Source organism: Mauremys reevesii, linkage group 3, assembly GCF_016161935.1.
Source record: "Mauremys reevesii isolate NIE-2019 linkage group 3, ASM1616193v1, whole genome shotgun sequence".
In the NCBI taxonomy this organism is placed as follows: Eukaryota; Metazoa; Chordata; order Testudines; family Geoemydidae; genus Mauremys; species Mauremys reevesii.
In genome coordinates, this window is record NC_052625.1 from 150125996 (window position 1) to 150143425 (window position 17430).

General features: G+C 39.6%; 1 long non-coding RNA gene across 1 annotated transcript in view; it reads right to left on the bottom strand.

The window, feature by feature from the left end:
• Nucleotides 1–17430, bottom strand: part of LOC120400015 — a 220658-nt gene that overhangs the window by 65126 nt on the left and 138102 nt on the right. The window lies entirely within an intron of this gene.

The window sequence follows — 17430 nt, forward strand, 5'->3', positions numbered from 1 at the left end:
AGTGCAAAGTACTACAATTGATAAGGGGAAAAAAAATAAATGCAAAACTACAAAAATGGGGAATAACTGGCTAGGTGATAGTACTGCTGAAAAGGATCTCGCATATAGTGGATCACAAATTGAATATGAATCAACAGGGTGATGCAGTTGCAAAAAAGGCTAATATTCTTGGGTGTATTATCTGGAGTGTTGTAAGTAAGACATGGAGGTAATTGTCCAGCTGAGATCTCATCAGTGCTGAGTAGAGCAGAAGTTGTGTGTCCAGTTCTGGACCCCATGCTTTAGGAAAGACCTAGATAAATTGAAGCCTAGAGGAGAGCAACAACAACAACAACAACAAAAATAAAGGGTTAAAAAACCTGACCTATGAGGAAAGGTTTAAAAAACTGGGCATTTTTAATCTTGAGAAAAAAAGACTGAGAGGAGACTCGATAACAGTCTTCAAATATTTTAAGGAGTATTATAAAGAGGATGGTAAACAATTGTTCATGTCCACTGAACGGAGGACAAGAAGTATGGGCTTAATCTGCAGCAAGGGAGTTTTAGGTTAGATGTTAGAAAGTTTTTCCTAATTATAAAAGTGTCGTATATACTCAAGCATAAGCTGGTTCGTTTATAAGCTGACACCCCTCCCCCCCCGAAGATAGATAAGTAAAAGTGGGAATTTTTTATGACCCATTCATAAGCCAACCCTATAATTCAGGGATTGGAAAACTTTGGCTCCCGGGCTATCATCATAAGCCTCTGGTGGGCTGAGACGTTTTGTTTAGCTCAAGTGTCTGCAGACACGGAGGTAAACCTAAGTAAACAAAGTGTCCCAGCAGCTTACCCTGACAGGCCGGGACAGCAACTGGTGGGGATTTTTTTCTGGCGGGAGAGAGAGAAGCTGGGGGTCAGGGGAGTAACCCCTGTGACCAACCCCCAGTGACCCCATTCCTAGCCCGGGACCCCCACACTCTCCCCAACCCATCCCTTCCCACCTTAGCTGGGGCAGGCCAGGTGAGGATGTCTCTGGCCTGGTCGGAGCTACTCCGGCAGGCGGGGCTGAGCAGCGCGACTGCAGCGTGCTCTGGCAGGCAGGGCTGGGCGACGCGGCCGCAGCCTGCCGGTCCCAGAGCTGCAGCTGCTTCGGAGGCTGGGGTGGAGCAGAGTGGCCAGAAGCGGAGAGACTCTGCCCGCCCCCCCCCCCGCCTTCCCTTCTGGCTCTGCTGGCTGTACTGCCTCTCCTTGCCCCCTCTGTTGGGGGGGAGGGGCTGTGTCCCACCTCTCCCTCTCTATACCCGTTCATAAGCCGACACCCTTCTCTGATGCTTCCCTTTTTTACTAAAAAAATTTGGCTTATGAATGAATATATATGGTAGTTAAGTTCTGCAATAGGCTTCCAAGGAAGGTTGTAGAATCCCTGTCTCTGGAGATTTTAAGAACAGGCGAGGCAAACTCCTGCAAGGGATGGTCTAGATATTTGGTCCTGACTCAGTGGAGGGGTCTGGACTAGATGACCACCCAAAGTCCTCTCTAGTCCTGCATTTCTATGATTCTAAGTTACTCAACCTTTTTTTTTTTTTTTTTTTGGTATTCCTGGTCTCATCTAGATGTATTTGTCTTACTCAGCATGCTGTTAGCCATAAAAACAGATGCACTTTTCTCAAATTACTTGCAATGCACCACCTCATCTGTCAAAATCCATTTCTAGAATGTCAAAAACGCTGTTACAGTGCTTTTGTCTTCTGGGGTTTTCTAACTTCATTGTACAAGGAAGAAAGGTTGTAATAAGATGCAGTGGGTGACAGTTTATTTTCTAACTCTTGAACAACAGAAATAGTTTTAAGATGAATGGACATTTTAAAATAATTACTTTAAAAAACAGTAACAATTTTTCCAAATGAAATATTTTACATCCTCAAGAGAAAGATTGGTGAGTAAAGTACATGGAATATTTAGAATATATTATACCCTTAGAAAAGTAATACATTGATCATAGTGTCAAAAACAACTCTAGTCCTATTATATGTATACAAGTTGGAGGAGAAACACCACTTTTTGTAGTAAACAGAGCACTTTTAAATATTTAAATTTTGACAGTCCACATAGTTGCCTTCATATTGATGTTACTTCCTTTTCCATATTAATATTAAGACATTTATCAATTAATTCTATTTGTTTCATTGAAGTTGGTAGTGGAAAGTTAATGCAAAATAATATTATTTGGAGGACATTCATTTTAATTGTTTCTATTATATTTAATATAGAACAGAATATCCTAAAAATTTAAATCATCTTTCAATGTTTGGAATAAACATCTCTTAAATCTTGTTTAAGTGAGTTTTTAGATCTTATATTGATACTCCTAGCTGCCTAAATCCCTTAGAGTCACATTTTAATTTATCTAAAATCTTGTGGTATTTCCTTATATAGGCAGAAGATGAGCCATATTCAGCTACTATTTTCAATTCTTCTGGGATTGATTTTGAAGGGGCTGAAATATACAAGAAGTCTGGATAAAATTAAGTTTTATTTAAGACCTTCCCTATATTTATCCTTTTTTCATAATTCAAATACTAGCTGCCTGTGATTTTATTGAAAATCTGGTTGAATGTGGGAAGAGGGCAACTCTGGTAGACTAGGTTGGGAAAAGGAAGTGAACCAGCAAATCTCAGAGGATTTTATCCTGGATATTATAAACAGCCAAAGAGGCTCTTCATGAAGAAAACACTAATGCAAAATATTGATTAGTTATTTTTAAAAGTTAGTCTTGCAGAAGAAAACAGACAATTCACAACAAAATGCTGGAGATGTCATTGTAAAGTGAATCTTCATATTTTCTGGGATTATCCCAGTTGAAAGGCTTCTGGTCCAATGTTAAAAAAAATCAACTCAAGATTGAATTAGTCCTAATGTATTGAATTTAAGCAAAAGTAAATCTCTTCAGAAATTTGAATTGTATTTAATATCTTTGCTCTGTGTTTGAGCACCACAAGGGCTACTCTAATTTACACTGGGCTACAATCATAAAAATCCAGGACTGGAAGGGACTTCAATATGTCGCCTAGTCCAATCCCCAGCACTGAGGCAGGACTAAGTATTATCTAGACCAGTGGTTCTCAAACTAGAGCCGCCGCTTCTTCAGGGAAAGCCCCTGTTGGGCCGGGCTGGTTTGTTTACATGCCGCGTCTGCAGGTTCGGTCAATCGCAGCTCTCAGTGGCCGCGGTTCGCTGCTCCAGGCCATGGGAGCTGCGGGAAGCAGCGTGGCCAAAGGATGTACTGGCCACCGCTTCCCGCCACCCACATTGGCCTGGAGTGATGAACCGTGGCCATGGGGAGCTACGATCGGCCAAACCTGTGGACCTGGCAGGTAAACAAACTGGCCTGGCCCGCCAGGGGCTTTCCCTGAACAAGTGGCGGCCCTAGTTTGAGAACCACTGATCTAGACCATCCCTGACAGGTGTTTAACTTGTGCTTTAAAAACATCAAGTGTCAGATTTCAAAACCTCCTCAGGAAATTTATTCCAGTGCTTAACTACTCTTACATTTAGGAAGTGTTTTTTTCCCCTTAAAGTCTAACCTAAATCTCCCTTGCTGCAATTTAAGCCCACTACTTCTTGTCCTGTCCTCAGTGGTTAAAGAGAACAATTTATCAATCTCCTCCTTATATCAGCTATTTAAGTACTTGAAGATTTACATCCCCCTCAGTCTTGTCTTCTTCAGACTAAATAAACACAGTCATTTCAATCTTTTCTCATAGGCCATGTTTTCTAGACTTCCAGTCATTTGTTTTCCCCCAATTCATCCAATCTTTCCCAAAGTGTGGTGCCCAGAACTGGATACAATACTCCAGTTGAGGTCTTATCAGCTCTGAGTAGAAGGGAAGAATTACGTCTCATGTCCTGCTTACAGTACTCCAGCTAATATCCCAGAATGTTTGCGTTTTTGTACCATTATTACATTGTTGACTCAGTTTGTGATCCACTGTAATCCCCAGATCCTTTTCTTCAATACTCCTTCCTAGGCAGTCATTTCCCATTTTGCATTTGTGCAAGTGATTATTCCTTCCTAAGTGTAGTTCTCTGTGTTTGTCCTTATTGAATTTCATCCTATTTGAGACCATTTCTCCAGTTTGTCAAGATCATTTTGAATTCAATGACCACCGGGAACTGAATAAAGCCAAGGATTAGCACAGCTCAGAAGCATCTTGGCCACATGCCTCTTCAACTTGCTATACCCCCGTCTCTGTTCTGCCAACAGCAAAGACAGCCCTTATGTTGGCTGTACATAACTGATCATCATCATAACACTAGAGTGATTCTCCCTGACCCAGTTAAACCATCTTTAATACCAGCTGACAGTGGCTGCACATCATAAAGCAGGTGCCCAGTACTGGAGCATCTGGCCCTGTAACGAGACATGAACATTTTGAGATGCTTTTGTATGAACAAAAATAAATTGCATTGCAATCATGTGCAACTTTGCAGTCAGTACAGATTCCAGTAAGCAATATCAGAGACCATTACATAGGCAGAATTAAAGAAAAGCCAAACCATTCTTCTTCTCTATCTCCATAGTGCTGAGCTGAAACTTTGTTCAGTGCTGCCTCTGAAGAGCCCAGCTCTCATACATCATGGAAAAAATATTCCTTTGAAAACAGCAAACTACTTGTTTGTTTGCTTTTCTTATTGTGCTAAGGGATATGCAGGACTTGTCTGAACGCTGACCAATGTGTGAAATGAGAGTACTCTACCAAGTGCACAGAGTGAGACAGGCTACACACAGTGCTCTGCTACAATAATTCATAGAGACATAAATCAACTCACATGAAGCCTTTCAGGTGCCAATATAACACTCTGTATCCCAAGGCCACTAACTTTCACCTGAAAAATTAGTGTATTTTAATTAGCTTAATACCATTTTAAAAATATTTTTCTTCCCCCTTATGGGGTCCATAAATCATATGATAACATGCTTTTCTTTCACTCTCTCCCCCATCATTTCTTAAGGCCTAATCTCCTAAAACATCCCATTTAATTTAGTGGGAGTAAAGGGAAGGTGAAAATAGTTATCATCTCTTATACCCTTAGTTGATTGGAAGTATTTTTTTGTTTTTGAATTTTTTTCTGTAAATGTTTACCAAAAATAAGTTTAAATTTTTTTTTGTTCCTTAATACCTGGGACAGTGATGCAAAGTTGTATGTGTCAGACATGAACTGAAATATCCATCATTAGTGGCAAAGGAGCGGCAAATGATGCAGTAGATGCTGAGGTAATTTAAAACAAATAACTTTAAATAGGCTATAGTTTTCAGGACCTGACTCAGTGGTAAGTAGTATAAGGCACATGAGCAAGAATCAATAGCTGGAGATGTACTAGTAGTTCTCTTCACTCCTAGTAACTGCATTCATTGTCATTAACTAAGGCCTGATCTACACGGGGGCGGGGCGGTGAGATCAATCTAAGCTACACAACTTCAGCTACGAGAATAGCGTAGCTGAAGTCGATATATCTTAGATTGACTTACTTCCTGTCCTCACGGTGCGGGATCGACAGCCGTGGCTCCCCCGTCGACTCCGCTTCCCCTCTCGCCCTTGTGGAGTTCCGGAGTCGACGGCAGAGCGTTCGGGGATCCGTTTATCACGTCTAAACGAGATGCGATAAATCGATCCCCGATAGATCGATTGCTACACACCGATCCGGCGGGTAGTGTGGACTTACCCTAAAAGGAATGTTACCTCAATTATGTAAGACCTAGGCAAGTCCAGGACAATATCACTTTTGAACTCAGCCATTGCCCTGGAGAAGTGCTTAGAGGTGCTAGAAACATTTTATGGGTCCTAAACAAAGGTGATAGGAGATTCATACAGTCATCTTACATAAAAGACAATAATCATGTGAAGGTAAAACTAACCTCACTCTGGAATTTGTTCTTATGCTTGGAACATACAATACCAGGAATATTCCTTTAATGTACTGCAAGTACCATGAGTGTGAAACTTAATATTGACCATAATACACACAAAAGGTTGTGGTAACAAATCTTATGGTTAGTTTGAAGTGTCACTTGCTGAGTAAGGAAACTAGAGCGTTGAGGAGTCAGGTAGGCGTGATTAGGATAATATTGATGAACGTGACGTGGGGGACTGGTGTATGGACACACTCTCCTCCTTTCTCCCCTTCACCCAACAGTGCTCAGCTATGGGGCCATCACAGCCTTAAGAGGCACTCCCTTGCAACCCACTTGTGGGTTGTACACCCATAGGTTCAGAAGTCCAAAAGTAGACCAAAACTCCAACATCCTATTTATAATTAGTTTGGGTGTTTTATAGATATGTATTTTAAAAGCCCCCAATGGATGATGCCATTAAAACTCTTTAGTAATTGAATAGCCTCAGTAATTTTATAATAGAAACTCAAGCATACTTGTACATTATTCCTCATATACAATTAGCACAGTGAGAGATTCCCCCTTAAGTATTGTATGTACATCTAGCTGAGCATATTTGTTCAGGAACATGTACTAAAATTCTAGCCATTCTAATGTCAATGTCACCTTAAATGCTACCAGTGCTAGCATGACAGTCACATAGACCTAATAAAAATACTAGTCACATATATTCAATAAAGACAAAGTGTTGATAGATACCTATGCATGAAAGTGCACAGCAAGTTTGTTGTGAGCTTGCAATTCAATGTGATGGTAAGCAAACAGCAAAAAACAGTGCTGTTTGGGGCTACAAATGTAGATGTATTCCCTTGCTGATCTATGATAAAATAGTCAGGCTGTGCAAAAATGGTTAGTGTGTCCAGAATTCTACATTCAGTTCTGGACACAAATAAAAAAAATTGTATTGCAAAAGGACTGGGTGGACTGCATTTTGAAGAAAGTTTATTAATTATGTGGCCATACCAATGGCTTAGTGGACTAGGGTTGAGATCTAGAGCCTTTAACCTCTAGATTTCTGTCTAGAATCCAAGTCAGTTACCATCTGATGGGTTGGCCAAAGTAATTACCACTTAAGTAATTTATTCCCACAATATCAGAGATATTTTCAGTATATTCAGACACCTTAAATATAGAACTTCTTCTCAGATGCCATTATGGGCAAATGTGGAGTTTTAAAATGGCAACTACTGACTGTATGTGGTGTAAGCTGATCATTTTGTTTGAGAGATCACCTCACTTTTATACAGTGCTTTACATCAGTACATCGCAAATGTATGTGTCCACATCACAGACCCCTTTCTCATTGTCACTATGTATGGTCCTCTTATAACAGCTCACAAAATGTCTAAAATGTCTAAGCTGTTAAGATAGCTGGAGCCTGCCTGGTGCGCTGGTAGGCCAATTTTCTTTTATTAGCTTTACACTGTGTTCAACCATGTTTTTTTTGCAAGGTACAATATCACGGCAGTCATAGGAGTACTATTGTATGTAGACTGAATTGCTAATGGAAAATTTCTTTGTATACCAAAGAACTGTTAGTATGTTCCATAAATCTAAAATGAGAGTCTCACAGAGGAACTAACAGTTGTATGCCACAACGCATGCAGTGCCTTACTGAGTCATAACAAGCTGCCTAAATTAGCATAATTACTTGAAGGGCATTCTGCTGTGTCTTTTCTTCCCAAATCGCTAAACCCTCAGTATTCCTATCTGGCTCTGGGAAGCCATGCACACAGAGACATTCATTTAATTTAAAAAGAAGTTAGAAGAAAGAGAAGCAAAGAGCCTTATTAAGTTTGAACAATAAGATTCCAAATAATGAGGTTGTGCTGTTGGAGAGGAAAAGTACTGAACTGAATCACTCAAATTTGAGAATCTTACCTAGAGATCTTGAAAACATGCCAGGGGAACACTAAGAATTTCAGCCTTATGAAAATTTTGAAGTGTATTAGAAATGGTGTTCAAATAAAGAACTGATATTTCATGGAAAAAGTTGTACAATGTGGACTCACTACAATTTTTCAACTACGGGATGGAGGACATTGCATAAACAGAACTTTTGCTTCCTGCACACTGTGTGTAATGTGTGCTGCAAAACTTTCAGGACCATTTAGGATGAAGGATGATATTAAATATTGCAAATTTGTGAACCAATTCCAGGTAATTCTCTATTTGTGAGATTATACTTTAAAGAGTTACTGTGCTGGCTGGGTGCATGAGGGTTTTTTTGGCATATCCATGACAGCCTGTAAAGGGCAGGATCATCCAGAAATGGGGGTGGAGAGGACCCCTTCAGAAGAAATAACTGGGGGGGGAGTTCAGATTGAGGCAATGCTTCTTGCCTGGAGAGTAGAAGAAAACGGTACCAGCAGCACCAGAGTAGTGAGGGCTGCCTGTATACACTCTTCCAGTCAGAAGTAGATATGGCTCTGTTTATTGAGCTCCTGTTGGGTGTCGTCATTCTGGTACCTCAGCCTGGCTGTGTTAACCCACCAATAAGCAGACTGTAAGGTTCTGACACAATCATTTCCTACAAGAAAAGTATGTGATCACTCTTGTATAGAGGTCTGCAACCTACATGAGGGAATACACTTTGGGATTAGATAAACCCTTACAAACAGAGCTCCTGTTTCCAGGAAAAAAGAGCTAGTGCTAGAACAAGAATAAAAGCAAAAAAGGTGAGTGTGTGTGTGTGGGGGGGGTGCTTTCTGAATTGTCACATACAACCTGTGAAGTTACACACACAAGCTATCAATATTTATTTGCTCGGCACTGTTACAATACAGTTACACTATTGAACTCACCTGTGTTCCTCACCCTGCTGCCTCCAATTCCTTCCCTCCACCCCATGGGAAATCTGGTATAGGGGACAAAGACACTGTTTCAGGCTGAAAATTGGGGGATACAACCCTTCTCAGGTGCCCTGAAATTGTGTTTATGCTATCGTCTACTGCTTCCGAAATAGCTCTTGCTGCTCTCTGGACTCACAGACTATACTGGATGTAGGAAGCTACTCTAGGCCTTCACCCCTCTAACACCTATTGGATCAATAGGCCACACTGAAACAAAGGAAAGATATGCAATCTGTGGCATGTTTTAATTAGCACAAGTCTCATATTGGCCACCTTCACTGACCCAAATGCAAGGACACTCAATTGCCTTTCAGTGATCCATTAAGGGCTCAGTTTGGCTCTGACATTCACTCCCCTTTAGCTTTGGACAGTCACTTTAGACCTGCTTCAACTCCCATTGAATTCAATGTAAGCATAATTGGTGTTTTAATCTCTCTGCCTCAGTATCTCCATCTGTAAAACAGGGATATTACTACTTAGCTACCTCACAATGCTGTAGGGATTAGTTAACCTCTCTAATGATCTCTGAAAATTAACAAGTATCAGCAGGGTAACCGTGTTAGTCTGGATCTGTAAAAGAGGCAAAGAGTTCTGTGGCACCTTATAGACTAACAAACGTATTGGAGCATGAGCTTTCATCGGTGAATACCCACTTCATTGGATGCAAATTAACAGTGCTTCAGGAGTGCCAGTTAAGGGCTTAATTTCTATTCCTTTTCTCACATGAAAATATACTACACAGCCCAGAGGAAAAGTTAATAGCACAGCAAGCTTTAAGTTCTTGTGTCTAATGCTGGCCTTAAGTGAAGTTGTTGTAGTTCCTTCTTATGTAGCTGGGTGGGAGGTGGCAGAAATGACCTTGAAGAAGCAGCATTTGAGATCAATGCAGTAGATTAGCCTGTTACCATCCTATAGTCTGGGGTCAGAAGCTGGCCACACTGATGGAAATGTAAATACTTAATGCAGTACTGTCTGAATAAAGACTAGAACATATTTCCCATCATGTCATGATGAATGGCACTTCACCTATAAAAATAACTTTCATAAGAAAATGTAATTATCCAATTCACGGGTTTATTAAATTCACTACCTGTATGGATTTAGGAGTCTGTGCCGTGCAGTTTGTGGGACTGGAGCTCAAGTCTCCAGCTGTGCTTGTAAGGATACATTGGGTTTAGTAAAACCCTGAAGGGAAGGTAGGAGAGTATGTAAGAGGAAAGTAACTTTCTGCCCAATGCAGTGAGGAAGAAAATAGTGCATTATGTTCACAAGCAATAGTAGAACTTCTATCACACTAGCCAGCACAGATTTTGGGTGTCTGCATTTGTGAATCTTTGTTTGGGTCAATACTTTAGTCCAGTGCTTATGGTTATAAAATAAGCAGAGGAAAAATTCAAAATTCTGATTTTCCTGTCTCATTTTTAATACCCACAGCCTCCACACTTATTCCACAAAAACAGAGGTGAACTCAGAGGAGGCTATCCAGATTTCAGACACCCCATATCCTGGGTATTTTGGAACCAGTCTTTTGGTTGGGCTCTTGTAAACAGCAGAACTAAGACAAAATATGTAAAGTCCAGCTTTGCTGCTGATTGTCCAAAGCCAGGGATAAATTGGCCAGTTTAGAGCTTTTGTGACTCAAAGTGGTTCATAGCTAACATCTCATCACGGAGAAGTGACATCCAATCTGGAAATCAAACCTTGGTCTAATTTCTAGCAGGACAGGATTGCTACTACAATTTCTTAGTGCAGGGATTCTCAAGCTGTGGGTTGGGACCCCAGGGCTGGTGTTAGACTTGCTGGGGCCCAAGCCTGGGCCCCACCACCCAGGGCCAAAGCTGAAGACCAAACCCCACCATCTGTGGCCGAAGCGCTTAGGTTTCAGCCTATGTCCCCTCAATCCCACCCCCTAACCAGAGCGGTGGGGCTTGAGTGGGCTCAGGCTTCAGTCCCCCCTCCTGGGGTCGTATAGTAATTTTTGTTGTCAGAAGGGGGTCGCGGTACAATGAAGTTTGAGAACCACCGCCTTCATGTTCTGATGCTACCTATTGTACCAAAATTATTCCTTTTGAACATTCAAGTTTGTTTTCTTTACCTAGAAGCTATTTTTAATGGCACAGCAATACACAAATTCTTGGTATTTAAAGTCCAACCATTGTCCACGATCCATTTGCCTTTAGGCATAGTTTTAAATATTGTACTCTTATTTAAGCAATAAACCATGCCAGGTTATGCTATAGTAGGCTAATGGTGCGTTCCTAGAGTGATTGAAGGTACTCAGCCTTTGGCCTCATACATCAGATAACAGACCCCAGGCATGCAATAATAGCCTACTAAAACTTACCGTGTTGTGGTTTATTGCTTTAAAAAAGTCTATAGCAGCAGTTACATTTTGCAACACCAGAATATGAAGAGCTTCGATTTAAAAGTGGAGAGGTGAAAATATGAGTATTCATCATATCACTCTTCACAATAGGAGATACTGTTTGTGCTTTTATAGCCCCATTTGTATTACAAGCTTTCACACAGAAACATTTTGTAGGAGCCATATCAGAAATATTCCCCAATGTTGTCTTTCTTTTTACTAATGGCCCTAGTAAATTTAGACATTTTGCATTCTCATGGGTCAGCTTACCAAGATACATATAAGTCTTAATGGAAGGGAAATAAGCAGCTAAGAGGCCCGCTGAGTTTATAAAGTATTGTATAAAGCTCAAATACAAGGCAAAGAAGGGGTAGGGAGCTCATTCCTCTCACCCAGTAATCCCTGTAGTGTCCTATTGCTGTGTCTCCATATACTCTTCCATTGTGTTTATACCCCAGGATACACTATGCTTTTGAAAAGCTCAGAATTTGCCTGAAATTTTAGAAATGCAGTGACAAGTACAGGGGAGAGTGAATGGAACCAGAATGGAACTGATCTCCTCCAATGGAGGAAGGGAGAGAACTCACTGACTCTCTCCTCCCTAACGCCTCTGCTGGAAGAACATGAGGCAGCCTGTTCAGTCATCCCTTTAAATACCTGCCCAAAGAGCAGAGTGGATAATCCTCCCACAAAAACTTGTGGCAGGAGTGACAGCCAGCTGTGGGCTTTTTGGAGGGACGTATTGTATGAGACATGAAGGCTCTGTGGTTTAGTGGGTGGTTCTCAAAGCTTAATATAAGCACCCAAGTCAATATTTATCCAGACAGAACCCACAGATTGCTAGGCTTTGCCTATCACTAAAACATACAAATCACTTAACATTTAGGGAGTGTGTCTATGTAGCTTATTGCACATGAACCCAATGTTTTAGGGCCACAGAAATCTTTTGCCTAATTCTGAAGACCTACACAGATATAAATTGAGAAAAACCCTGTTGGAACTGGCAAAGTTACAGTGGCATAAAGCCAGTTAAAGGGAAGCCAGAATCAGACCTTTCACATCTAAGGAGGCAGTTTAATTATATAGTAACTGTCAACTGCTGTTTTCTACTTTTTTTGAGCTGTTTTGGAATAATACAGCGAAACCATTACCAATTAATTCATTATTAGAGCTGGCTGGGAAACTATTCTCCTGTTCCATGACAACTTGAAATGTCAAACATTTTCCTGTTCTGCATTGGTACGAAACTATGACCATTCCAAGGTTTTCATGAAAAAAAATGAGAGTTCCTTCCCACAACAGCCAATAGTCCCAGTGGGTAGGACATTCTCTTGGAATGTGGAGGACCCACCTTCAAGTCCCTGCCCTGACTGATTCAAAGCAGGCCCTTGAACCTGGGACTGCCACCCCACAGGTGACTGCCATAAACACTAGGCAATATTCTTTCTGGCCCCATGAATATTTAATTGCATAGAAGCTGAACAACTCACTTAGGATGTGGGAGAATGGCAGAGCACCGACTTGAAACTGGGTCTCCTCCCTCTTAGCTAAGTGCTCTCTGGGTAGTCCACAGCCCAGGGTTAAAAACTAGACTTGAGAAGCCTTTCCTGACGAATGGGTCATCAAACCAATATATTCCCACGAAGGGTTTTGACTTTGACAAAGCAACATTTTCCAGTCAAATGCCATTTTTTTCAATAAGTTCCCAACCAGTTCTCTTCACTATAAATAATCCCCTTATATAAACTCCCGGTGTTTATGAGTCAGTCTTTCTATGGATCAAGCTGTATTTCCTCTTGCAAATATTTGATTTCCATACCGGTGAACCTCCTCAGACCAATTTGTGAGTAATTTAACAAATACAGATTTTTTTAAATATGTACCACATGCAGAATCCATAGATGAAACTGCTCATAGAGGTTGTGGGGATGAACATAATCTGAATGAGATAAGGGACCCCAACAGTAAAGTTATCTGAACATTTACTCTGCTAAAGAGCAGATAGTGGTTAATAAATATACAGAAAAAAAAAGCAAGTAAAGTTGGAAATCGGTTGCCAAGTCTACAGTGTTGCTTTATTCACTTCCTGATTTTAACTGAGAATGTTACTACAGTCTACTGTATGCGTTGCTAGCTTCTGAATGTTAACAGAACTAGTTGCAGAATGATGAACATAGTGCAAAAATATGATAAGAAGTCTTAGATTTACCACTGAGCACTGTACACATTCTACATATTTTTAGTTGAATTTGTTTGTCACTGTGCTAATAACTTCCCACAATCTGGCAGGTAAAAATTAAGAAATAATAAATCAAAACTTTCCTATGAACTGCATATGTCTCAGCAGTTTCTCCTTCCAGGGCTTCCCAGATTTGTGACTCAGACATGAAGAAAGATGTTGCAGTTTGAACCAGATAACCACAATTTGTTTGAAGCAGACAGCAGTCCCTTCCAGATATCTGAGGCTGGGTATGATAATAGAGAGAGACATTATGAGCTACTGATATCATGCAGAGGCCTAGTTTTGAATACCCTATAATTTAGATGAAAACTTCTTATAGCTCTGTATCATGTCTTTCAGTTTTATGAAGTTTTTTATGGGGATTATGCTTGCTTTAGTGGAACTGCTGCTACACCTGTATTCATGTGTAACAGCCCGTCAGGGCAGTTTGTGGAGCTGTTTTCAAATCATCTACTCACATAAGAACATAAGAACATAAGAAAGAACAAGAAGAACATAGGTCCATCATCTAGCAGACCTCAGACCCAGTGCCAGGTGCCAGAGAGGGTGCCGACAGTGGCCAATGAACAGTGCTGATCTCTCTGATCTCTCTCTCCCACATCCATCTCTCTCCTCCATCCTCATCCATAGGACACCACCACCAGGCATCATGGCATCACACCACCATCCATCTTAGCCCCCATGAATTTACCTTTCCCCCATTGTTCAAACATTATTATAGTCCCCTCACAACCCCTCCTTCCTCAAGTTCTACCCCCAACAAGTTAGTCAGAAAGAAGAACTTCTTTTTTTTTTTTTTTTATTTTGAACTCTTTTATTTTGTTTTTTATTAATTGTATTTTATTATTATATTTTGAATATAATATCTTAATACTTTTCACTCATCTTTTTTCTCATCATATCATATGATTCTCTCATCTATCATTCTTTCTTTTCTCTCTTCTCTTTTTCTTAGTCTCTCCTCTTTTCCCTTCTCTCTTCTCCCCCTCTCTTTCTACCTCTCCTCCCTATTCTTTTCTTTCTTTTGCTCTTTTTTTTTCTTTTTTTCTCTTTTTCTTTGAGATTTTTTTCTTGTCACAGTCATGTACCACAGATGTATATGTACACAATAATATATAATAATATATATAATATATATATATTCTTATTCTCTCCCTTTTTCCTTTTCTTTTTTTTCCTTTTTTTTTTTTGCTTTTTTTTTCTGCACTCTGCACACCACATCAGAGACTTCAGAAGAACTACTATCCACCAAGATCTTTTCCTGACTGTAGCCAAATTAGCCTTAGTTGTTTATTGTGTGTTGTATGTATAGTTTTTTTTTTTTTATTATTTTACATTTTTCATTTTATTTACATTTTATTTTTTTATAATTTTTTTTTTTTTTTTCTTTTTTTTTTTTTTCTTTTTTTTTCTTTCTCTCTTCTTTATCTTTCTTGATCTCAGTTCATTTAGTATCATCTGCAACCTTCACTGTTTACTTATCCCTTTCATTTTTTTTTGATTGAAAATGAAATGAAATAATGGAATATGGAGGATTGGACTACCCTTGGACCCCACTCTCTACATTCTTCATAATTTACCATTAATTCCCCTACCCTTTGTCCCTGTCCTTTAACCAGTTCTCAATCCATGAAAGGGACCTTCTCTTTATCCCCTTTCTTTTTTTTTACACAAGAGCTTTTGGGAGGACCTGTCAAAGGCTTTCTGGAAATCTAAACACTATAACCATATGTCACCTTGTCCATTGTTTTGTTTTGTCCACATGTTTGAACTCTCTAATAGATAGATTAGATAGACATTTCCTTACTTTACAGAAACCATGTTGACTATGTTTCTTTTTTGTATGTTTTTATGTGTTTCAATTTTTTTTATTTTACTTATTTTTTTCAACTAATTTACCGTACCACGTTAGACTACTTCTGTCTGTAATTGGAGGACCCCTTAGCCCCTTTTTTTTATTTTTTTACATTAGCTAACTTCCAGTCATTGGGCGATGGGTAAATTTTAAAGGACAGGACACAAACCCAAGTTTAGTTAGTTCCAACTTCACATCACATTTCTTTCAGAACTCTGGGTGAATGCCATCTGGTGTTAATGTTGACTTGTGTTAATTCAATTTCCAATCCTCCTCCCTCCTACTGACAATCTTCTCTGACAGTTCCTCAGATTTGTCATTTAAAAAAAGCTCAAAGTTGGTGGGAATCTCTATCATCTCCTCCTCAGCCGTGAGACTGAAAGAAAGAATTTATTTAGTTTCTCTCCTTTTTATCATCTTTTATCTCTTTTTTTTTTTATTTTCATCATCAAGGGGCCCCACTGGTTGTTTAGCAGGCTTCCTGCTTCTGATGTACTCACATTGGCTGTCTAGAGATAGGTGGCAGATAGATATAGCTACAATTAGAGGAATAACTTTTTTCTAGATTATAAACAGCTATGAGTGTGTTAAACACTAATGTATTAAAATTAAGTTTGGAAAAGTCTCCTCTGAAGGAAGATCCAAACCCTATTGTAAAACAGCATAACTAGCAATTGCTTTCTTAAAGGCAAGAAAGTTACCAATTCGTCCCTTATATTGAGATTGCTAAGAGGAAGTGCTAGAGTTGGATCTGGATTTTACTTCAGTGGAGGTGTGTATGTTGGAGGGAAGGGGAAGAGGAAAGATATACAAAGGCACATGGGACAAAAAGGGTCAGAGTTGGTAAACAAGTAGAGTTATAAATATGCTGGGAAAAGTGAAATAAGGAGTGAATTTTTTTGACTCTGGATGAAATCCTGGACCCACTGTAGTCAATAGCAAAACTCCCATTACCTTCAGTGGGGCCAGGATTTCACCATCTTGATAAGGGAAGAGAGAAAGATTGAGAATAAAGAAATAACTAGCGTTTGTGTTTATTTCTCAAGTTGCTGATATTGTTTGTTACTCCTTACTTAAGGAAACTGAGTTGGACTCTCTGAAATGCTCAGCTTGGTCTCTCACCACTGACACAATGGGCATCTTTGGAGTAGGTGCTTTCCTACCCTTCACAAGTGAATGTTCATAACCCACATGTAAGGTAATAAACAGAGCCAGACAACATCAAAAAGGGTATACTTTCTTAAATAAAAACTGAATTTTGTTCAATAGTTTTCAGAGTTTTTGTATGAGATTTCTGTGGACATTAATTTTATTTCAAAGAACATTCTTGCAAACAAAAGGCTGTACCCTGCTTCCTAAGAAAGGCATTAATAGCTAATTTTAGATCACTGGTTATTTATAAATATATAGTGAATTATTTTCCATTATCACTGTTCCACAAATTAAGATCTCAGTCCTGCAATAAGTTCCCTGTGGGTAGATCCTTGAGCCCTCATGGAAACTCACTGGTGTCACATGTTGCATTTATTGCTAGACTGGAGCATAATATTTTATAGTAGCAATAGCCATTACATGCACTGATTGTGTCATGAAATCCACCTTGGTCCAGGGATCTACCTGTGCAGTTCTCATTGCAAAAGCTGGGGCCTAACTTTTTACGTGCCAAAAGTTTCCTTTTTGGTATTTTTTTAATGCATTTTATTAGAAAATAAAAATACTGAGCAAAGTGCAAAATCCTTGATTTTGCCTCTTTTTGTGAAAAGAAAGAGTGATTTATTGCTGAATATGCACCGAGAAAAAGATAGGTGTCAGACTGACTAAACTGTAAGTAGAAGCCATCTGTTTGTCCCCAGGCTATTTGTACAGCAAACACATGCATTCAGGACTGTTTGCTCACCAGGGTTCTACATCTTTACTTGTAAAGATTAAATGGGACTAGATTTAAAGTGTAAAAATTAAAGTTTGATAATATACTCCAAATGACAGAGTTTCTTGGTACTCTGATATAATATTAAATGTCACGTTATGGAATTAAAATTTCTCTTTATATAAAGTACACGTGAGGTAAAGCTCTGAATGGATAGCAGAAAACAAGGCACAGCTGTGTGTAGGAGGTGGCAGGGAAGGGAAATATTGCAGGAAACATTGTACCTCAAGAAGGCATAATACCGCCTGGAATTCCA